General features: G+C 40.2%; 1 long non-coding RNA gene across 1 annotated transcript in view; it reads left to right on the top strand.

Moving 5' to 3' along the window:
* LOC147915958 (uncharacterized) overlaps positions 1-16,152 on the top strand; it is an 83,324-nt gene extending 67,172 nt beyond the window's left edge. Inside the window, exon 3 of the long non-coding RNA XR_015553566.1 lies at positions 15,871-16,152. This is a non-coding gene — a long non-coding RNA (uncharacterized LOC147915958). The remainder of the gene's footprint in view (positions 1-15,870) is intronic.
* The last annotated feature ends 6,026 nt before the right edge of the window (positions 16,153-22,178 follow it).

The following is a 22,178-nucleotide window of genomic DNA, read 5'->3' as shown; positions in this document are numbered from 1 at the left end:
ATGTTTTTCATCGTTGCCAAATTTCTCCCCAAAACGGCTTTAAGTATTTTCTTACATTGTTAAGATCCCTGGTGTTATCAGACTTCAATTTTTGCCTCCCTAAGAGTTGTAAAATGGTATTACATTGTTGTTTTACTTTGCAGTCCCTAATCAGTAGTGGAATGGAGCATTTTATTTTTCATCTGTTTATTGGCCAGTAGGGCTTCCCTTTTCCTTCTATCCTTACCACTTTCAGAGAAATGAAGTTCCCTTATCTCAGTCCCCCACAGCCCACCTCAAGAATCCTAGAAAAGCCCTGGGCCCTGCCTTCTCAGAATGTGGTCCTCAATAGCATCACTTCTCTGGGGTTGCAAGCCAAGCAATTTAGAGTCAAGTGTTACACAACAAACCAAGTCCACCAACCTGTTATTCTACCAACATGGCCCTTAGGTTTTAGATGACATTTCTATCTTTGAGCAATGAAGACAGCCTTTGAGTATTATACAATTATCTATTACTATATCATGTCTTAGTTATCATTTAGGATTCTATCAAAGATTAGTTGAGGCTCAGGTAGGATTATGAGGAGGATGAGGTGGGACGTTACCCAGAAGAAAGTAAAAGACATTGACTTTAAGTAGTTGGTAAGCACCTTAGGATAGGATTTGTGTCTTTCTTGGCGGCCATGCTGTGGCAGCAACCCACATACAAAATGGAGGAAGACTGGCACAGACGTTAACTCAGGGCGAAACTTCCTTAGCAAAACAAAAAACCTAAAAACAACAAAAAAGAAAATGTATATGTTTTTAGCACAACTTACCACATTCAGTACAATTTCAAAAATTTAGACAATATGCATCAAAGGCAAGATTATTGACTCAATCTGTACATGCTAGAACCAAAATACATTGTGAAATATTATTGCCAGGAAGGGGAAAATGGACGTGCTGTTTCACCCAATAATTCTACTTCTATGGCAAAAAGAGGACAAGCTTTCTTCTTCAAAGATGTTGATTGCAATGTTATATTAAATAACAAAACATTGCAAAGACTATAATACCCCAAAATGGGATTGATTGAACTATTGAGCACATCCAATTACTTGAATATTATTCAGGTAATGAGTATGATAAATTGAAAACAATCTATCAATGAAAATGAAGGGCATAATATATATAAGAATTCTGTATCTATACTATGATTATAATTATGCCAAATTTATAAGCTCATGTGGACAGGAATTTGAGGGGAGATGGCAAATAGTCATTCACTTAGTGGGTTTCCTGGGGTCATGGATAAAATTATTTTTTTTTAATATTTTATTAATTTTACTTTTTTCTGTTATTTTAAAAGAACCTTAAATACAATACCCTCTTCCTTGAGTATATTGATTATTTAGATCTGTGCCTCATCTCTACATACAATAGCCAACAGTAACATGAGTTTTCCGAAGACATTTAGAATAAAATGAATCCGCAGTCTTTGCAAGGCGGCTACAGTTTTCTTAGATAAATCACATCATTTTTAAAAAGAAAGAATCTTTTCCCTCTTTTCTTCTGGGCTCCAGCAGGTGGGATCACCTACATAAGATATCTTTGCAGTAACTTTTTCTCCTAGGACTTTCCTGAGCCCCTACTAGCTTTCCCGAGTTTGTGTAATCAGAACAACCTTAAAAAATAAATAAATAAAAATCAGAAAAGGTGGACTTCTGAGATGGAAGAATTTCCTTAAGCTCTCGTGGCTCTAATTGTTACACGCAAATTGTTCGATAAATAACGTTGGCCATAAAAAGAAAAGATATTAATTAAGAAAAGGATTTAGGCTGACTCAGTCTCATACGTGAGACAAAAGGTTAAGTAAATGCCAAGGCCGCTGTGCCTCTTCAAACAATGAATATTAGTTTTAGAATCATTAAAGTCTGCTTAGAAAACAGAGTCATATTGGAGACTTGTATGCCAAAATAACCAAGGCCAGAGCTGTTTCTTTTCGATCTGAAGCGAAATTGTACTCCAACTGAGGGCTAAATATAGGCAATTAAGAGTGCTAGGTAAGGCAACAGGGATGGGCACTTGTAATGTGCAGCCCAATTGAGATCATGTTTTTCCTTGAGTGTCGTAACTTGCGCGGTTAATATGTATCAGCGAGATCTGCATCAACCTTGCTGAGGAAAAGCGGGGCTGACTGGTGGTGGGAGGCTATTCCAGGCTCTGATGTGGTTGCGGCAAAATCCCAAAAGCAGGCCAGGAAGGGACAGGAGTGAAGATACTGCTGGGACAACTGTCTGCCCATGGCCAGGTATGCTTCCTCTAAGAGCAAAAAACGCTATCTTCAAAGCAAGATGCTTTGCAGATTCACCCCAAATCCCCAGCTGGTTGAGGCTTTGATACTTCCTATATCAATCTGAAAATTCTGCAAGCTAAGCTTTATTTTGTAGTGAATTTTTTTCACTAAGATTATTATTCTTTAATCACTGTCTACCTTTTGCCAGGTAGGTGCTCTGCTGAAATTGAGGGGAGCAGGAAGGACAGCTTTTGGGACCACTTGCATTTTGGTAGAGCTTATAATTATAATTTATATTTCTTCTATTTTTATCGAGTTTTCCAAATACCTTGCGGAATTCCAATGCCTCTATGAAGTCAAAATAAGTGTTTTAACATGAATACTTCCAAAGACAGGCATAAATGATTCATATTTACATATCTGGGGAAGTAAAGTATGGTATTCAAATTCTAAAATTTGGAGAAATTTTTGGTGGCAAATTCCTTTATAATTATTGCTAACGTTAATTTGTGTGGAAAATTAATACATAATTTTAAAAATCCTATTAAATTCCTGCTGTGTATAATATCTGTGGTATTGAAAATAATTACGGTCCAACAAATGCCTTTTGCCTCACCTCCTCTTTTGTTGAATGTCTAAACATGTGTATTCATTTAAAAGACAATTCAATCCATTGCATGTAATACATTTATTTTTATACTGCTGGCTTCTGAAATCATATTTTTGTTTAGCTAAATATGGAAAATAAAGACCTGTAATTCCAGCTTGAACCCATTAGGGAGTAAAGTGGAGGTGTACAGTTCTGAGTTTGGAGAATTCCTAAAATGGGGCAAGAAATATGGATAAAAAGTGATGTGAGTAGAGATGAAGGAGGGGGCACTGGGTGGGTGTCAGCTCCTCAGCTACTAGATAGAGCAAGTTCAGTAAGTGATTTCACCAGGTCTTGCCCTAGTTTCTCCACTTTGAAAATTAGATAATACAACCTGCCTCCACTCTGCCCTTCCAGTACTTTCCTCACTTCACAGGAATATTTTACGAGATTAAAGAAGCATATAAAGAAACAAAGGAACAATAAAAGAGTCAGCTGGTAGAGATAAAATACTTTCATGTGAGATGGCTTAAGTATTTTTAAAGTATGATAAAATTTCAGAGCATTATTAATTTTTATTCTCTAAATAGCTAATCATGAATTTGATAGAAACTATTTCTTTTTCTCATTATAAAGCCCTTACTGAATGCTTAACTCAATTACCATAATTTCAACTACAAGAAATATATATATATAAACATTCTGTATATAATGCATATATACATTATATATATGTGTGTATTATGTATATAAAATATATATGCATTATGGATATACAATGCATATGCAAATACTTTAGGTATGTGTGTTTATGTGTGTATGTGTGCATACATACATACATACACACATATGGATGAACAGTGAAATCTCATATTGTATATATGTGTGTGTGTGTGTGTGTGTGTGTGTGTGTGTGTGTGTGTGTGTATACTTTCCAGACATTGTAGGACTAAAGGGAAGAATTTTTCCTCTGAAGATTTCTATAGAAGCAGCTGGCAAACCATGGAACTATGTCATAGATAGGACAGCCCTACGTGTAGATCCTTTTATTAAACTCTTCTGGGTTGAAATTCAAAACAAATTACTTCTATGCTGAATTATCTCTGTAGAAAAGCGCAGCAGTGAGGCAGACCTGGCCATAGAAGTGGTAGATACAGGGAACTTTGCATCTGACAGAAGGTCCTCAGCCCTTGATAGAGACAAGTGGGTAAAGAGTGTAGTGTAGTCTGCTGTTAGTCTTCCTCTGTGCTGGAAGAGGGTGTGAGGCTTTATGTGGACATGGCTATATAAACAGAAGGGTCATATGTCAGGGTTGGGGGAAGGAAGTGGTACAGAATGGGAAACAGGGAGTGAAATGTAGAGAGGAAAAAATTAAAATGGAGACAGTATACGTATATAGAGTGAAATAAACAACGGGAAGCACAGAAGGTGACAGATGCAGAGGCAGAAACAAACAAACAAAACTAGGGACCTCAATTAAGGAGACAAATGGGATAAAGTATAAAAATATAGAAGAGGTGGGAAGTGAGCCAAATAAGAGACTGTGAACTAGGGTGGGGAAGGGAAATACAGAAAACGGAGTGACTGGCTTCAGGTAAAGATGAGCATAGAGAAACCATAGCAGGTTAGAGAGTGACAAGGACAAAGGGGACTCTGAGAGGGGACCAGAGAGCCTGAAGCATCCATGAGGTCATAAATAAAGGCACAGAGACATTGCGGGAGGAGGAAAGAAGAGAAGGAACTAAAAGAAGAAGACATCTTATTTTTAACACAAAAGGCACAGTAATGGTATTGGAAGTGACTTTGCTAAGGAAGCTCAGGTGCCTAGAATGGGATGGATGTGGGGGCAACAAAAAAATGGATATCGTGTTTCCTTCCCTTTAGGAGACATGAGAAATATTTAACGTCATGAGAAACACCAGTCTAATAAACAAGAATCAACTATTGAGCAAAATGAGGAAGTTATATTTAAGTACTAAGCATGCGGTTGGAACAAAGTTATAGGATTTCAGAAGCAAAAGGAGACCATCTCGGCAAGAGACAAAATTGGTAAAATTTTGATTAAAAAAGCCTCGAGCTGGGGCTTAAAGGAGAAGAAATTTTCCACAGTAGTAGAGATGGCTGTTCTCTTCTTTGTCCCTCTAACCTTCTCGGTAGATATGACATTTGTGAGGGAAGTCTCGGGCCCCTGACCACCATCACCTCTCATGCCTTCCCCTGCTCTTCTCAGACCTGGTCCTGGCTTCAGCAGCTGCCACCCTCACCCCAAATATGCCCTTCCTTTTCACGCCTCTGTCTCGGGGCATTAATACCACCTCCTACACTTGGTTTATCCACCCTATTCTACCCCAAAACATCTTTGTCCACAAATCGTCCACCCATCTTTGGAGGCCTAAGTCAAACACCACCTGCTGCTCCTCTAATTAAATTAAATTAATTAAAATGTTGCAGTTAAAGTTTCTGGGACATTGTCTGAACACAGAAAGCCACAAACAGTTGCTAGTGTCCAGTTCTCTGGAGGATACAGAGGATTGGCCCACTCAGCCTTCATTTCCTCTTTCTTCTGTTTGAAGAGGTTAGAAAACTAAAACCATGTTCCCAGTTTCCCTTGCAGCTAGAGTTCAATGTGAATTAAGTTCAGCCAAACATATTCCTGTGAGACTTAGAAGGAGGGAATGAGGTAGAGGCCCTGAAAACACGAGGCTCTTTGATGGTGGCATTGCTTGTCAATTTTCCAGTCTCCTGGCTTTGTTGACAGGCACTTGGGGTGGTGACAGTGGCAGTAGCAGCTCTTTAATTCCAGTCCCTTTCGTAGCTCCAGTGGCAGCCTGAGAGGGTGTCACTCCTCTGGAGAGCCCACGTCATTTTGGGAGATACTCCTGACAGCTCAGTCTAGAACCTGAGCTTCAGTTCTTCCACCATTTTTTAAGCACCCAATTTCCTCTATTTAATTCTTTCTGCTTAAAATATTCTGAGTAGTTCCTGTTTCCCCTACTGAAACTTTACTGATATAAATTCTGATACAAATAGCTATAGCAGTTGGGAAATTCACTTATAAGCCAATGATAATACACTGTTGTGTGCCATAGCTAATTATACATGGGCTACACGTGTTTTCTTGCCTTTTATACTGTGAGTCCATCAGTAGACCATAACATATAGCATAGAGCCAAATACAGAGTAGGATATCCACAAAAATGGATTAAATGACTGTACTCGGTTCTTAATACAGTGTCCCAGGCAACATGGGCATTACCTAAACTGTTTACTTTTTGTTCCTCACCTAGACCATTTTTTCTCTACTCTTTGACCAACAATTAGATAAGGGAAGTAAAAACTCTGACACATCATACCATCTCCAATTTGCCAAAATGTTCCTTAATGACATGCTTTATTATCAACTTTGGGGGTGGGGTGGAGGGAGGAGGAGCTTTGACTTGGTGTGTATTTATGGGTTTTTATTATCCTTGAGATCCCTTCCAATGACCAGTTACCTGAGAATGGGATTTTATATACAAGTTTGCCTGGAGAAGCCTTTATGCTGATATGGAATAGGTAAACAAGAACCAGGTTTGAATTTTGATAATAGTGCCAATATATGAAGCAATAAAATTATGCCAAAGGATTTTATTGTTGTAGGCTATTTCTGCAAGCCTCATCGTGATTTCTGTAATTAACATATTTGCATTTGTAGTTAAAACATATACCGGAACTAATAAGAGATCATAAGCTTGAGTTTTATAAGCTGCTTCTACCCACAAGCCTTGGGAATTTTGAGATGTTTTAGCTATTTTATAGTGCAGTTATTATCCTCTTCGGGCTTCAACTCACAAATATTGAGTTCATTTTTGATTTTTTACCCAATTTGCAAATTGTCTTGCTCTTAATCATTACCAATTAGCAAAGAAAGCAGCAAAATGTTTTTGTTATTATTAATTTTCCTTTCCCTATTTTACAAAATTTCTAGTCCATCCCAAGTACTTGCCTAAAAAATGCTAAAACAAAGTAATGAAAGTTGAGAAAGTTAAGAACAATCAGTATATGCGTTCATTGTTAAGACCAGTCCTAGTCTAAAACAAAAATAAGAAATGTTGTGGTGTATCAAAATGCCACTCAGTCTTATAAGTGGTTTTCAAAATGTATGACCAAGAAATGTTTTTTAGACCCCTCCATTTCTCTTCTTCCCACTCACTTTCACTCTGCACAAGTCCACATGTCATTATATTCCAACAAACTTAAACAGCCACTTGGCAAAGATATATTTGGTTTTTCCCCAAATGCCCATATGTCCATGTCATGCAGAGGCAAATGTTACTGGAAGAAGATATGTAATGCATTAAATGCCTGGACCTTCTAATCACGTTGACTTGTGCTTTTGATGGCACCATTACCTAGCTGGGTACTCCTCTAGCTCAGGCCTAATTCCTTGACCTTGTCCTTTAGCGAGGATAATACTGAAACTCATAAGTGTTACATCCTTTCGTTTACCAACTAGCTACCATATTTATAATTAAGAAACAGGAAAGTATCAGGAGGAAGCAACCATTTCCAGTCACCTCCTGTTTCCCTCAGAAAGGGGCTGAGCCCATCAAAGAGAAGCCAGATTTTTAACCAAGGGGATCAACATCCTACAGACAAATGAAATACCTATTTCACTCATTAATTCATTCTTTCCCTTTCTATGTGCTAAGCGGAAGTTTTAGTGAGATGAAGAATTACAGTCCCAGCCTTCAAGAGCTCTCAGTCTCCTGGGGGAGACAGAAACATCAACAAACCCACCCTACTCGATGATAATTCCTGCTGCAGAGGCATCAGCAGCGCATTCTGGGAGCACGGAGCGGGGGCAACAGGAAGAGGAGTTTTGAACATGTTCTCAGTAAATACGCAAACTTCTCTCAAAATGTGTTGCAGTGGCAGTGGAGGACAAGTTGATGTCATTATATTCCTTTTAGAGGGAAAAAAAAAACCCTGAGATTCAGAAAAAACTGAAAGTAAACTTTTCCATAGCCATCATACAGAGCTGAGATTAGAACCTTTTCTGAAGGCACAGTGACTCAGCCCAACAAAATAGATGTGCTGTTCCAGCATTGCTTGGCAAAAAGCCCTTCTTGCCATGGGTAGAAAAGATGCTACATTTTGTTTCATATTCAAAATATGTTATATAACTCAGTTGGAATTCACTGAAACTGTGTTCTCACTTCATTCCAGACCCTTAAGGGATACTAGGAAACGAATTGTGGGCAATGGAGCACCTCTTTTTCTATTTGGCTTTTCCTTTCCCAAGTCAGCTCTTTCTCTTGACTCCCCATTTGTGTTAAGGTGGCCGCCATTTCTCTGTTATGCAAAAGCAAAGATTCAGAATCAACTGTGAGGATTTTTTTCCCCTCCCACTCCTATCAACTTGTAGCCTAAGGTTTACTCACTCTTTCTGAGTGTAACACACCCAGCAACACACATCTTCTTTTCTATCTCCTGTCCCGCCATTCAGATCATGACACTGTGATTCTTCCAACGGTACGCCACCAACCTGCCCATCTCTAAGCTCTCCGATTTACACTGTCTGATTTGTCTTCCTACATTTTTCCTGTCATCAATTGATCATCCATCTCAATGCCAAAACCTTAAAGTCTCTCTTTTGCCCGAAAGAAAAAAATCTTAGCCTGCTCATGCTCACTGGTCCTCTTCTCAATTCCTGACCCTGTCAAGTCGTTTCCTCGCTGTTGCCCATATTCATCTGAAGTTCTCACCTTTTCATTTTTGCTGGGGCCACTGGCCTTTCCTGCATTACTTTACATTTCCATTTCCCAGTCCCTCCCTTTGACAAGGCTCCACCTCAGCCTCTTGATGTCTTTCTTGATTGCTCTAGCTAATCACATTTTCCTTCTATGCTGAACTCTCAGAGACCTCATAAGCCATAGCCCTAATTTGGCCCTTACCCTAAGAGAGCTGGTTGGTTAGGAAATACTGTCCCTGCACAGTTATATGCCAAATCTTCCCAAGTATTTATCCAGGGCTTAATACTTGTTAGTCATTGTGAGAAATACCTTACTTATATTATTGTTGTAAAATTTTGCAAAAATCTCACGAGTCAGTAGCCCATTCTCAGATGAGAAAATCAAGGTCCAGAGAGGATAAATCCCTGAAGCCGCACAGGAATAAAACCTAGAGCAGCACAACTTGTTAACATTCCATCTGGACGGGAGCTCAGGTCTGTAAATGACAGGTTCATGTGGTCTCCATTGTGATATATTGCAAACATTTTGATAGAATGGACCACGCCTAGGACCTCTTTATAACCCACCAGCAGTTAACCTCATGCAAATTCCTAACCAATCTGTATTAATTAATTGCTTCATTTTAAGGGTGCGCTGTAACCTCAATTTTAAAACACAGAGTAACAGTGGAATCTAAGCCAACTATAGGCTCTAAATGTCCAACTACATTTCGAGTCTGCAGAAGTACACACCTGTTTTCATTTCAGAAACACACACTTGTTTTCATTCCTAAGGGAAGTATAAGAAAGCAGATTTGGGGGGGGCTGGACTGGTGGCGCAGCTGTTAAGTGCGCGTGATCTGCTTTGGCAGCCTGGAGTTCACAGGTTCGGATCCCGGGAGTGCACCGATGCACCGCTTGTCAAGCCATGCTGTGGTGGTGTCCCATATAAAGTAGAGGAACATGGGCACGGATGTTAGCCCAGGGCCGGTCTTCCTCAGCAAAAAGAAAAGGAATGGCATCAGATGTTAGTTCAGGGCTAGTCTTCCTCAAAAAAAAAAAAAAGAAGGAAAGAAAGAAAGCAGATTTGTCCATGGCTAGGAAAGAGAAGATCTTAGAAACCATTCTTGTCGGTGAGCAAAGAGAGGTCTCAATCTGTGCCTGCTAGCCCTTTCCTCCTCACCATTGGATTTGGGGTTAGGGTGCTGGTGCAAGTCTTCCAGTTTATGCTTTGACATAGAGGATATTGACACCAAGTCTGTGGATTTACATAGAACAGCTCTTTGGGAATCGGTCCTCCACAAAAACCTTCTGCCATTTTGCTCCAATACAATTAGGCCATCCCAAGTGGCCCCCGTGAAAAGTGTGACCTGTTATGTAGTCATTGTGCCAGAGAGAAGGAGTGGCAAATCCTGCTTGGGACAAGGCTCCTTCAGATGTAGAAAAGTCTTCATTATACCAGGTCAAGCATTTAAGTTTCCTCAAAACACTGGAGGGAGATATGACATGCTTAAGTTCAAAAAGTTCATGTCTGCACAGCCAGTGATTAAGAAAATTTTTCATAAACCTCAGAGGTTCTGTGAAGATTCTGGCTACTAAGAATGTCAGTCTCTGTGATGAAAGATAACTGGAGTCAAGTTAAAGAATAAGGTTGGCATCTTCACTGTACGGGTTCAAGAAGCTGTACCCCACTAGAGTTAACTAATATTATGCAAGCTTTGAAAAGAGAGATGTTTTTGTGACTAGGATAACCTAGGGAGAATAAAAAGTCTGATTTGACGAAAAGCCTCTGGTAAAATTAGAACCTGCTTCTGTGCTTATTCAAGGAAAATAGAAAGTAATGAAAATTAAAAGAGTGGCAGAGGAATCTTGCAAAAATCCTGACAAGATGGCAATCTGGAATTCAATAGAGTTGATTTTGTCTTTCTCTATGGTTTCATCAGTTTTTTTCTCTTCCTCTCCATTTCTTTTTCTTTCTCTCTTTCAAACAGAGACACATTTCTTAGTAAATTCATTATATGCATAAAAGCAATATTTTCAGGGAGTGCACGTAACCTTTTACAGAAGAGACTCGCATTGAACAAAGGGGAGAACAATGGCCGCTCCTCAGCAACCCATCAACAAACAGTCACTACCTGGTGCAAACTCAATTGGAGGGACAGTGTAAGGTTCTACAGAGAGGGCAAGTGGCTGATTTTAGCTAAGTTCCGAGGATCTAGCCTGGCAGACGGCATTTATCTGGGTATCATGATTTGGAAACTGTTTATTATATCAAGCGCCATGAATAGAACCTGGAACACCGACATGTTTTTCGCGGTTTGGGGGGGGGGGGCGCGGTGGGAGGCAGAGCACAAGATGAGATTGAATTGTGTTACACGCAGAGGGCAGTTAATATCCAAGTCAAGAGACATAGTGTTAACCAGTTTGAACCAACACAGCATTCATTAATTGATTAAACCTAATGTGTGCCACACTCTGTGCTCTACTGGCTTCAGAGTATAAATACAGGCCAGGCCAGACCCGGTGGACCAAACCAGATGCTAAAATCAAAGCTGAGGGCGCAAAAGCAAAAATCAAGACAGAAAAGTGAGCTGCAGAAGTCTTAATCCTGGGGCCCTTAGAAAAAGACCCGTAGATTGCTGTTGAACCAACTGCACTATAAAGTGGTCTGCTTATTTCAGAAGATCAATGTCTTATCCCTGGGCCAGTCTGGAATAGGCCAGGGGTTCACTCTGATTCTGTAAGCCAGGAGCATCCCGGGTCACTGAGGACCTTTCCCCTTGTTGCTCAGTCTAGCACACAGGAAAGAAGTAGTATCATGGAAAGGCGTGGCCTATTGGGACTTCTCACACTAGTGTGGTAAGGGGGAGTGATAATTATAGACATGAAGCATCTGGTACAGAGCCTGGTGAACCCTAAGGTCTGGATTGAAATCTTACTAATTGTGTGACCTTGGGTAAACCACAGCTCCCTGAAACTCAGTTTCTACATTTGTAAAACGGGTATCATAATACCTCCCGAGCCTGTCCTGGGTAGGTCTGTTCTCAGACCCATTTTCTGCCTTTGCTCTGCCCTTCTCTGTATTGCAGGGTGCTGACCCTGCAATGGCATTTCTCTGTTTTCTGGCAGGAGGCAGGGCAGTGGTGAGAGAACAGAGAGCATGGAGATGAGGGATGCCAAAGTCTTTCTCTCCCAGTTTCTCTGCCTTGGCTGGCATTTCCAGAAACAGCAGTGTCTCCTTGTTTCCCTCTGGGCTCTGGTAATTCCACCTTCTTCCTTTTCCTGTCAATATAAGGGTGCCTCACCATCCCCTGTTTGGCTTCTCAGCTCTTGCATTACCTGTATTATCAATTCACTATCTTAAATTTGCTGCATTGCCAATTCTGTCTTAAATCCTCTCTGTTATAAATATTTAGAGGGTATCCTATTTCCTGTTTGGATTCTGACCAATACACCTTGCTCACAGTGTTGTTATAAGGGGTAGTGATAATTACAGACATGAAGCAAATAGTACAATGACCAGTGAATAGTCAAGTGCTCAGATATTTGCCAAATATGGATGGAGGTTGGAGGAAGACTTGCTTTATGTTAGCCCCTTGAGTCCCTATTTTAGGCTCCATTCCCAGTTCTTCCTCATTGTTTGCTTACTCTTCATGGCATTTGTTTGGTAACAACACATAGATAGCTTTGCATGTGAGGTTAGATAATATTTTTAAATTAATATTTTACCCCTTTCATGGCCATAAATATACCAGGAATAGCAAGTCCTGATTTAAATGCTTATTGCTAAAAGAAAGGCTTTAATGTTCAAATTTACCTCTTTCTCCACTCTTACAGTAGTTTGTGAGGGTACCATGTTTCCCAGGTAGTCTGAGGCTGGCCATACTCTCCTTGAGCCCATCTGATGCTTTCTTACACAGCCTGAAGATCTCTTGCAGGAGCCCATGACAGCTCTTGGAAATCTATCACAGGTCAGGCTTTCTTGGCCACAGTATAAGCATCTTTGTATTCACCTAGAGAGATAAGAGCATTGTCATCGTTACTTATAGGTGTCTTTTCCTCCTATGGGCTACCAGGCAGCCCTTTGCCTAGAAGCACAATTAGTATCTCTTTACTGACCATTTCATTGCTAAAACTCAGATGTGTGGAATAGGCCTCTCAACCATCATTACCCTCAAGAAATCATTCTTTTCTTGAGAATTGGGATGCTGGTTCAGGGTTATTTTTCTGCACCATCTTTGGCATGATATTTAACCCCTTTGAGTTACACTGTCCTCATCTGCAAAACTGACAAAATAGCACCTTCCTAATAATATTTTTTTGCAGAACCACAAGTATGTAGAAGTTTTTTTGTTTGTTTGTTTGTTTTGTTTTGTTTTTGCTGTTTTTTTGTGTGAGGAAGATTAGCCCTGAGCTAACATCTGATGCCAATCCTCCTCTTTTTGCCGAGGAAGATTGGACCTGGGCTAACATCCATGCTCATCTTCCTCTACTTTATATGGGACGCTGCCACAGCACGGCTTGACAAGCGGTGCATTGGTGCATGCCCAGGATCCGAACCCGTGAACTCCGGGCTGCCGAGGTGGAGCATGTGCAATTAACCGCTACTATAAGTTGTTTCTAAAAATCAAGGGATGCGGGGTCGGCCCTGTGGAGTACTGGTTAAGTTTGGCTTGCTCTGCTTTGGTGGCCCGGGTTCGCGGGTTCAGATCTCACATGGCAGATCATCAGCCATGCTGTGGTGGCCACCCACAGACAAAATGGAGGAAGATTAGCACAGATGTTAGTTCAGGGTGAGTCTTCTTCAAGTGAAAAAAAAAAAAAGATCAAGAGATGCAAGAGTGCCAAGACCATTCAACGAGGAGAGGAGATTCTTTTCAACAAATGGTGCTGGGAAAACTGGATGTCCACAAGCAAACCAATGAAGATGGACCCTTATCTAACACCCTATACAAAAGTTAACTCAAAGTGGATCACAGACCAAAATGTAAGACCTAAAACCACAAAACTCTTAGACGAATATATATGGCAAAATCTACTTCACATTATATTTGGCAATGATTTTTGGATGCGGCACTAAAGGCACAGGCAACAAAAGAAAAATAGACAAACTGGACTTCATGAAAATTCTAAAATTTTGTACATCAAAACACATTATCAACAGAGTAAAAAGGAAATCCAGAGAATGGGAGCAAATATTTTCAGAACATATGTCCGATAAAGAATTAATATCCAGAATATGTTAAGAACTCTTAAAACTCAACAACGAACAACAAACAACCAAATTCAAAAAGGAGCGAAGGACTCAAATAGACACTTGCACAAAGAAGATGTACATATGGCCAATAAGCACATGAAAAGGTACTCAACATCACTAATCATTAGGGAAATGCAATTTAAAACTACAATAAAATACCACTTCACTCACATTAGGATGGCTACTATGAAAAAAATAGAGAAAAACAAGTGTCGGTAAGGATGTGGAGAATCTAGAACCCTTGTGCACTATTTGGTAGAAATGTAAAATGGTACAGCTTGTGTGGGAAAAAGTACGGCAGTTCCTCAAAAAATTAAAAATAGAATTACTGTATGATCCAGTAATTCCACTTTCAGGTACACACCTAAAAGAATTGAAAGTGAGATCTTGAACAGATATTTGTAGGTTCATGTTCAAAATAGCATTATTCACAGTGGCTAAAATGTAGAAGCAACCCAAGTGTCCATCAATGGGTGAATGAATAAGCAAAATGTGGTACATATATACAATGGAATGCTATTCACTCTTAAAAAGGAAGAAAATTCTGACACATGCTACAACATGGATGAATCTTGAGGACATGCTAAGTGAAATAAGCCAGCAACAAAAAGACAAATCTGTATGTTTCCACTTATATTAGGTACTTAGTATAGTCAAAATCAGAGACAGAAAGTAGAATGGTGGTTGCCAGAGGCAGGGGTGATGAGAGAATGAGGAGTTATTGTTTAATGTGTACGGAGTTTCAGTTTTACAGAATGAAAAGAGTTAGGGTGATGGACAGTAGTGATGGTTGCACAACATTACGAATGTATTTAATACCACTGATCTGTATATTTAAACATTAAGATGGTAAACTTTATGTTATGTGCATTTACCACAATATAAAAAAAATTGAACAGGAAAACAATCCCAAGGCATCCATGAAGTAAAAGCCACCTCACTTGGGAGGATTGGAAGACTCATAGACTGGATGCGCGAGGTTGAGTCTGGGAACTTTGCAGACAGCCAGAGCCCCTTGGGCCCAGTGGCTCCTTGAGTAACTGCTGCCTTGCTTCTTATGTTACCTAGAAAACCAGAGACTTGCCCCATTTTAGGCTCTGTGGAAGGTATGTAACTAGAACAAAACATGGCTTTCGTTTCATTGAGAAGAGAAAAGTATACTTTCTCTCCTGGTTCATTTCAACTCTACTGTCCTACTTTGCTGCCTTAAGGAAGCCTCATGCTTTGCAAAGTTTGACCTGTCTTTTTTTTCCAGGATGAAGCCAGAAGATCATCAGTACTAACCATTATTCTTCCTAAAATTTCTCAAATAATGGAGGACAATCTAGATTTGGCAGTGAAATCCAATCCTAAGCTAAGTTGGGAGCCCCAAAGCCAGCCTGTATAAAATCTCATCATTTAGCACTAAGTTTTCAGCCTGTCTCTTGGACTGACTCACCAGAGGGGTTCGTCATAAAGTGAGGCATCCTTCCTTTTCCAGTAATTAACTTTTAAGAATCTTCCATTTTTTTTCCTTTGCTTTTTCTTACGTAAAACCCTAATCTCCAAAGCTTTGTTGAAGCTCTGGAAAAATTAAGATCAATTATTTAGGAACCCAGCATCTAGTGTTTCTTTCTCTCTTTTGACTCTTCTCTACTCTCAATGGGAAGCGGGAAGCTCACTCACACCAAAGTCAGCACTGAGAACATTGCTGTAGATGCTTCCCATCCTTTAAAGAAGGGGCTTCACAATATCATATGTCACACTTAGTAGAAATCAAAGGCAAACGGGCTAGCTATACAAACTGTGGAGGCTTTCATTGCTGAGTTCTCTGATTTGGAGAGCGCAAGCCAAGATTAATAAAAATTTGGAACATCCATGGAATCTTCAAGATGGTTTAGATAGGAAGGGAAATGGACATGAGTGGGGGTGGGGGATATACTTTTTCCATTGTCCCGCTCCATAGCTTTTCCTTATTTGAGGATCCAGTGATGTTAACTTTCAATGGCTTTCTTTTCCCACCACACCGCTTCTTTCCTTTCCCTTTTACCCCCTTTCTTTCTTTCTTTGCAGGTTGCTTCCATCTGTAACGTCAGCAATAATCACTGTGGTATTGTTGCTTAGGCAGTTTTGAAGAGTGAGAAGTGGGCTGTAATTGAAGAGTTCATTACCAAGATCAGTTGGATCCCTGATTACAGTGGCAAGGTGAAATATTTATCCTCACCGAAAAGCTCCTGCACAACCGTTTTCGAAGTCACCCACTTTTCACTCTTTTTTCATTCGAACTCCAATGAGCTTGTCAGCAAAATTAAAGGTATGTCATTCACATCGTGCCTGCATTGCAAAGGACTATAAACCTGCCAACCTCTTTGATGAAATAAAAGGGTTTTATTTATGATTCATGTAAGAATATGAGGTTATTTTTATTCCGTCAGTACACTAATAATCAGACAAGGGCTCGGGAAATGAGGAGCCCAACTGACAGGGAAGGTTCTGATAAAGGGGAAACCTCTAGGGTGTTTGCCCCTCTTTGTAATCTCCTTTCTAGTGTGAGGTTATGAGCGTGGCAGAGTGTGAGCCAGCTATAAGGCTTGGCTGCAGGAACAAAGACAGTTGCAATCCAGCAGGACTTGGGATGCCATTCGATGAAGGAGAGGGAAAAAAAAAGCAGTCCCTTCGACGAAAAAAAGTTTTTGCTCCGGCCTCAGGTTAGCAATTTGGAGCCTCTCCAGTTCCCTGTGATGTCTCCAGTTCAAAAGACAGCCGATCTTCCAGTCTGCACTCCTACTGGGCATTCTAGCCAAAGTTAAAAAAAAATAATAATATAAAAAGATAAGTAAAAGAAAGAGAAAGGAAGAAAAGCCAATTGGCCAGGTTCCTTCCACAATCATTAACCATTTGTTCCTGCCACCCAACGTCCTTGGTTAAGGTGATCTGACTTAAAGGCAAACAAATGTGGCTGAGTATATTTCAAAGGACACCCTTGCCTTGTTATTTCAAATACTCCCATAATTTGGGGCCCCTTTCATCTTTGTTCCTGCTCTAGGATGTGCTTGGAAGTTATTTTAATCCAAGTTGGGGGTAAATTCTCATTCCTACCCATTCTTCCCATTGAGATGACCTCAAGCAATTCCGAATAAAAAGTTCTCACTGCATGAACCGGGCAGCTTTAGGACCTGTGATTCGCTCAACAGTGACATCTTGGCAAAGAAACACAAAGACATACAATCTACTGAGGATGAAGTGCAAGAAAGTTCACTGGAGGAAGGAAAATAATACTAATCCTTTATTCAATAAGCAGGAAGTAGAATGAGTTGCTTTTTTTTTTAAGGTTAAGTAAGTGAAAATTAAATTTAAAACAAGAGTATCAGTTCCCATGAGGCAGGAGTGGTTATCCAGATGGGTCTCACTGAAAGAGTCGTTTTGATGAAAAAGTGCCAATTAATGTTATCTGCAGGTATTTAGGTATATGTGTCTCTATGTCTTTCCAGAGAAGTCGCTCTGGCAGGGGGACCAGTTTGAAGAGCAGGGGTCCTGACTATTCCTTCAGAACTGAGAGTTCAGTTCTCCAGTGTTTGTCCTCCTCTCTTCATGCGAAAGGGCACTTTTTCCAAGGATGTTATTGCACCGTTGACTGAAATACGCTTTGAATGACACCAGAACATTCTTCCAGGATGGCCAATTACCTGGGATGTCATCTCCAGAAGTAAACCCCTGGCCACACACCAAAGTAATCGAGGCCTGAGCCGTATGTCCTACGAGAAGGGGTAAACGACACTTCAGCCCAGAATCCGTCTGCTTGGGCACTTGGGATAAACGGTTTATTTCACCTGTCACCCTGTACTATTAGGAAAAATCAGAGAAAAAATGTCTTGCTCAGGTACTATCTGATCAAAATCATTAATCTCTTCAGAAAGCCAATTTTTTCTTTCAGTTTTCAACATATAATCTGATAAGGCAACCCCTTAGTTTGAGAGAAATGGCACGTTTCAAAGTGGCCTTGGCTGGAAGCCCAGTAATCCTGTGTTCTAGTCCTTGTTCCACAGCTGAACATCAGTGCAGCTTTAGCAAGCGGCCTAACATCTGTGTGCCTCAGCTTTGTCATCTCTCGAACAAGATTCTCTTAGCCCCTTGCTTGACTATTTAAGCGGCAAATGAGATATTGCATGTGAGTGTTTGGGAAAGGATAAAGCTTGATGCAGAATCAAGCTGTTTTAAATGTGAAATTCTACATTCAAAAATGTGCTTTGGAGTAATGTGTGCCAAACAGTCTTAAATCTGGGTTCTACAAAGGGTTTCTCATTTAAGGTGGGAACTGGCATTCTCCTGCCGCCTTTGGATGAGGAAGGACTGTGAATGGCGGGGCCCAGAGAGGCAATTGTGTTCCACTCAGGGCCCCTCACAGACTTCTTCTATAGAGAAAGCAGTGGCCAAGTGGCCACTGTCAGAACGAAGTGGGAGAAGTCCTGAGCCCCAAAATATTCTAGAATGATCTAGTTTATGGCATCCAGAGATTCCAAGGCCTCATTTATTTTTATTGAAATTACACAAAAGTGAGAATTCCTTCATCCTGTTAGTAGTAGAGAACTGACAAAACAATTACCATGGAACTATTAAAGATTCAAGGCCACTTCCTCTTATGTCTTGGGCTTTCCTCAGCCATGGTGCAAGAGGCTGCATTTAAAGATCAATATTTGGCCCTGGAGAGGTGCTATAATTTCTTAATATCCCATGGCCGTGAAGCACACCTCTCACGTCTGCCCCAGCATCAGGAGGGACAGCAGGTAACTACTCCATCAGCCCTAGATTTCCTTCTCCTGAAGCGGGGAGGTTCATTATCCTCCCTTTATCAGCAGTGAGGTTTACAGCTGAATCCATACGAGAGATCCGTGTGAAACACGAGCCGAGAGAGAGGCACTGCGTCTCACCATTAATAAGCCCTCTTCTGGGATCCGGCATTAGCGAGATTCAGCGGATCATGGAGCACAGGGGTATCATTTTTACATGATTACTCTAAATTCTTAAACCAGAGGCTTAAGAGAGAGGCTTCTCACAAAAGCAGCCGTGGGAATTGTTGAATGATTGGTACAACACTTGCAGTGGGTTAAACTACTTCAGGTAGCTCCACTTGTGGGGTTTACAACCAGGTATTTAGCAACCTGCTCTCCAAGAGAAGGGGCCAGGGGCAGAAGGAAAGGCAGCGCTGTCACTGGGGAGAGGGCAAGATTTCCTGTTAGCCGTGGTGGGGTGCGCTCCTCCTTGGCAGCACCCACAGCCCTGCCACGCCCTCTTCCCACTCCTGCTGTATTTGCCCGGCTTCTCACCAGTTTGGTGTTTGGGATTATCCACTTTTAGGACACTAATGCCACTACTTGTCTTTGAAGAGGCTGACACTTGTCTCCACAAACTCATTTTTTTCCTTCTCTGCAGAAATGAGAGGCCTGGTTAGAATGACTGGTTCAGACAACCCAGAACATGCCCTCTCAGCCCACACAGGCTTCCATGTTTCTAAAATAATGTTGATTTTCAGAAAATAAAATGCTGATGCTATTCCCTCTCTTCCTTTGGTCCAAAATTTCAATGACTCCTGTAACCTACCAAGAAGGTCTCTCTGAAGGTAATGTGCCTACATGTGCCTGAGTGACACTCCACTGGGCCCCTCTGTCTACGCATCAGCTAAAGTTTGATTCCACCAGCTCAGAACAAGGTCTACCTGCCTCCATTCAGAACAAGCCAACACTCACACAAGGGAATTTTCTCAGAGGAAACGTGATGCATCCTTCTGCTTTGCCTCTGAATGTGGGAAGTCCCAGGGGACAGACCAAAGGCTCACCCCGCCTTCAGCATTTGAACTCTAAAGATGCATCTCTTATCTGATTGCCTAGTACATAGGTGTATTATTTGAAGCCCCATCTTGCCCTTAATCATATGGGATTTTGTGTGGTTCTCTCATTGTTTCAAAGGTTGGTGTCACCTCCCCACATTGAGAAACTAAGCCATTGAAGGGTAGGGACTGTGCTGTAGGCTGCTTTTGAACACTTGGAGGCTTCCAGCACAGCCCTGTACATATTTACATGCTAAAAACAGACTGGCTGACTTCAATGGAAATGCAATTTGCCTTTTTAGGCTTTTTCTCCCAAAGCCACTGACACTTATTTGAAAGTGTTTCGAAAATGTTTACATCTTTATGAGATCTAGATATCCATACTGTTATGGACTGAATTGTGCCCCCCAAAATTCATAAGTTGAAGCCCAAGCCCCATTGTGACTGTATTTGAAGATAGGGCTGTTAAGGAGGTAAATATAGTTAAATGAAGTCGTAAAGGTGGGACTCTAATACAAGAGGACTGGTGTTCTCATAAGAAGAGGAAGAGACACCAGAGATCTTTCTCCATGCACATGCACAGAGGAAAAGCCTTGTGAGGACACAGCAAGAAGGTGGCTGTCTGCAAGCCAGGAAGAGAGGCCTCAGCAAAAAACAGCTCTGCCATTACCTTATCTTGAACTTCCAGCCTCCAGAACAGTGAGAAGATAAATTTCTGTTGTTTAAGCCACCCAGTCTATGATATCTTGTTATGGCAGTCCAAGCAGATGAATGCACACACCTCCCCATTTTAGAAAAGATATAGAGAAATGAGTGGTCACACAGTGACAAAGCCAGGGTCAAAATACACATCTGCTCTCACTTTGTGCTCATTTTATTCTCTCATGTTGCAGTTGGGGCGTGTAGAAAATGCTGGGAGAGAGTGGAAGGGAATTGGAGTGTACAAATGAAATCTTGATATTAAACCATACTGGGTTTCTTTTATTATCTTTTCCTTTGCTTTTGGATTTATCTGAGATACAACAGCCTTTGGAAACCTATTGACCTGCAGATAGTGGGAAGGGAAAGGAAGGCTGGTGGCTTCTTCTGGAAATCATATTGCTTAGTGAGTCTCAAAATCAAATGCAAGAGAGTTTTCCATGGACCTAGCGTAAGGGAACACCCTCTAAAGAGATATTTTGTTTTGTTTCTTCCAGACCATGCATATGTATATAACTTAGAGAGCTGTTCGGAACTTTTCTCTCACAAAATATAGGGGGACTGATAGCTATTGGGACAATAGGCTAACAATATGGAAAATAAAGAAAATTTTCAGACAGATCAAAGATCTAAATATAAAAATAAACTATAAAAATACTGGAAGAAAATGTAAGTGAATATTTACATAATTTTGAAGTAGGAGAGGTCTTTCCACATACGAAATTGAGGATAGAAATTCTAAGAAAAAGTATACATTTTTACCTCATAAAAATCAATAACAGTAGAAGAGAAAAAGCAAACCAAAATATGAACAAAAATGTTTTTAAAAATATATGGGAACATGTTTGCAAATATATAACCAACAAAGAGTTAATATACTTAATATGTGAACAGCTCTTCCTAGTTAGAAAGAAAAAGACAAATGTTGCAAGAAAACAGTGGGCAAAGAATGTGAATAAGCAGTTCATAAAAAAAGAACCTTAAATGGCAAACATATAGCTAAAAAAGAGGTTCATCCTCTCTGTGAGTCAAATAAACTCACATTAAGGCAATAAAAATAATTTTTTGTATCAGAGCATGTAAGTAATAGTTTTTTTTTTTAATTATAGTATCCAAATTGGCAAGGGTGTGTTTCCTCCCTTTTATAAAGTGCTACTGAAAGGGTAAATCAAGAAACATTTCTTGGGGGACATTTAGCAACTTATCAAAAGTCTTAAAATCTATAACCCTTTGACTTGACAATTCCACCACTAGAAATTTGTCTTAAGGAAAAGATTGAACAAGTAGGCATATGCACAGAAATGTTCATCATAGATTTGTTTATAAGGGCAGAACTATTGGGGAAAATCTAAATATTCAATACTAAGACACTGGCTAAACAATCATATGTGTGTTTCATGGACAAGCCATTAAAAATGATGAAGAAGATATTATGGGTTTGTCAGCATGCAAAGACATTCATGATATAGTAAGTGAACAAAACGACTTATAAAGTACAAATATATACACATATAGTTTATGTGTATGAGTATGTGTGTGTGTGTACAAAAATTTTGGAAGAATACACTACAAAAGTTAACAGTTTAACATGGGTTATCTCTCTAGGTATAAGTTTAGATTAAGCTATTTAATTTTTATTCTTATTCATCCGTAATATCTAATTTACTAACAGTAATCCTGCTTTTCTTGCAAAAGAGCCACAATGAAGAGGATGGGATAAAATGACAGAGGATATAATTGGAGAAACGATTTTGGAAATGGAAATAATGAGAGAACTTTTACTCCATTGGCTGCTCTTAGTGTTTCTTAAAGTGTGGCCTGAGCATCAGAACCACTGGGAGGCCTTCTTAGATGTACC

The sequence above is a fragment of the Ceratotherium simum genome, chromosome 11 (assembly GCF_057802395.1).
Source record: "Ceratotherium simum simum isolate JZ-2026a chromosome 11, ASM5780239v1, whole genome shotgun sequence".
NCBI classification, from domain to species: domain Eukaryota; kingdom Metazoa; phylum Chordata; class Mammalia; order Perissodactyla; family Rhinocerotidae; genus Ceratotherium; species Ceratotherium simum.
The sequence above is the reverse complement of the archived record's forward strand: the minus strand, read 5'-3'. Positions and strand labels throughout refer to the sequence as shown.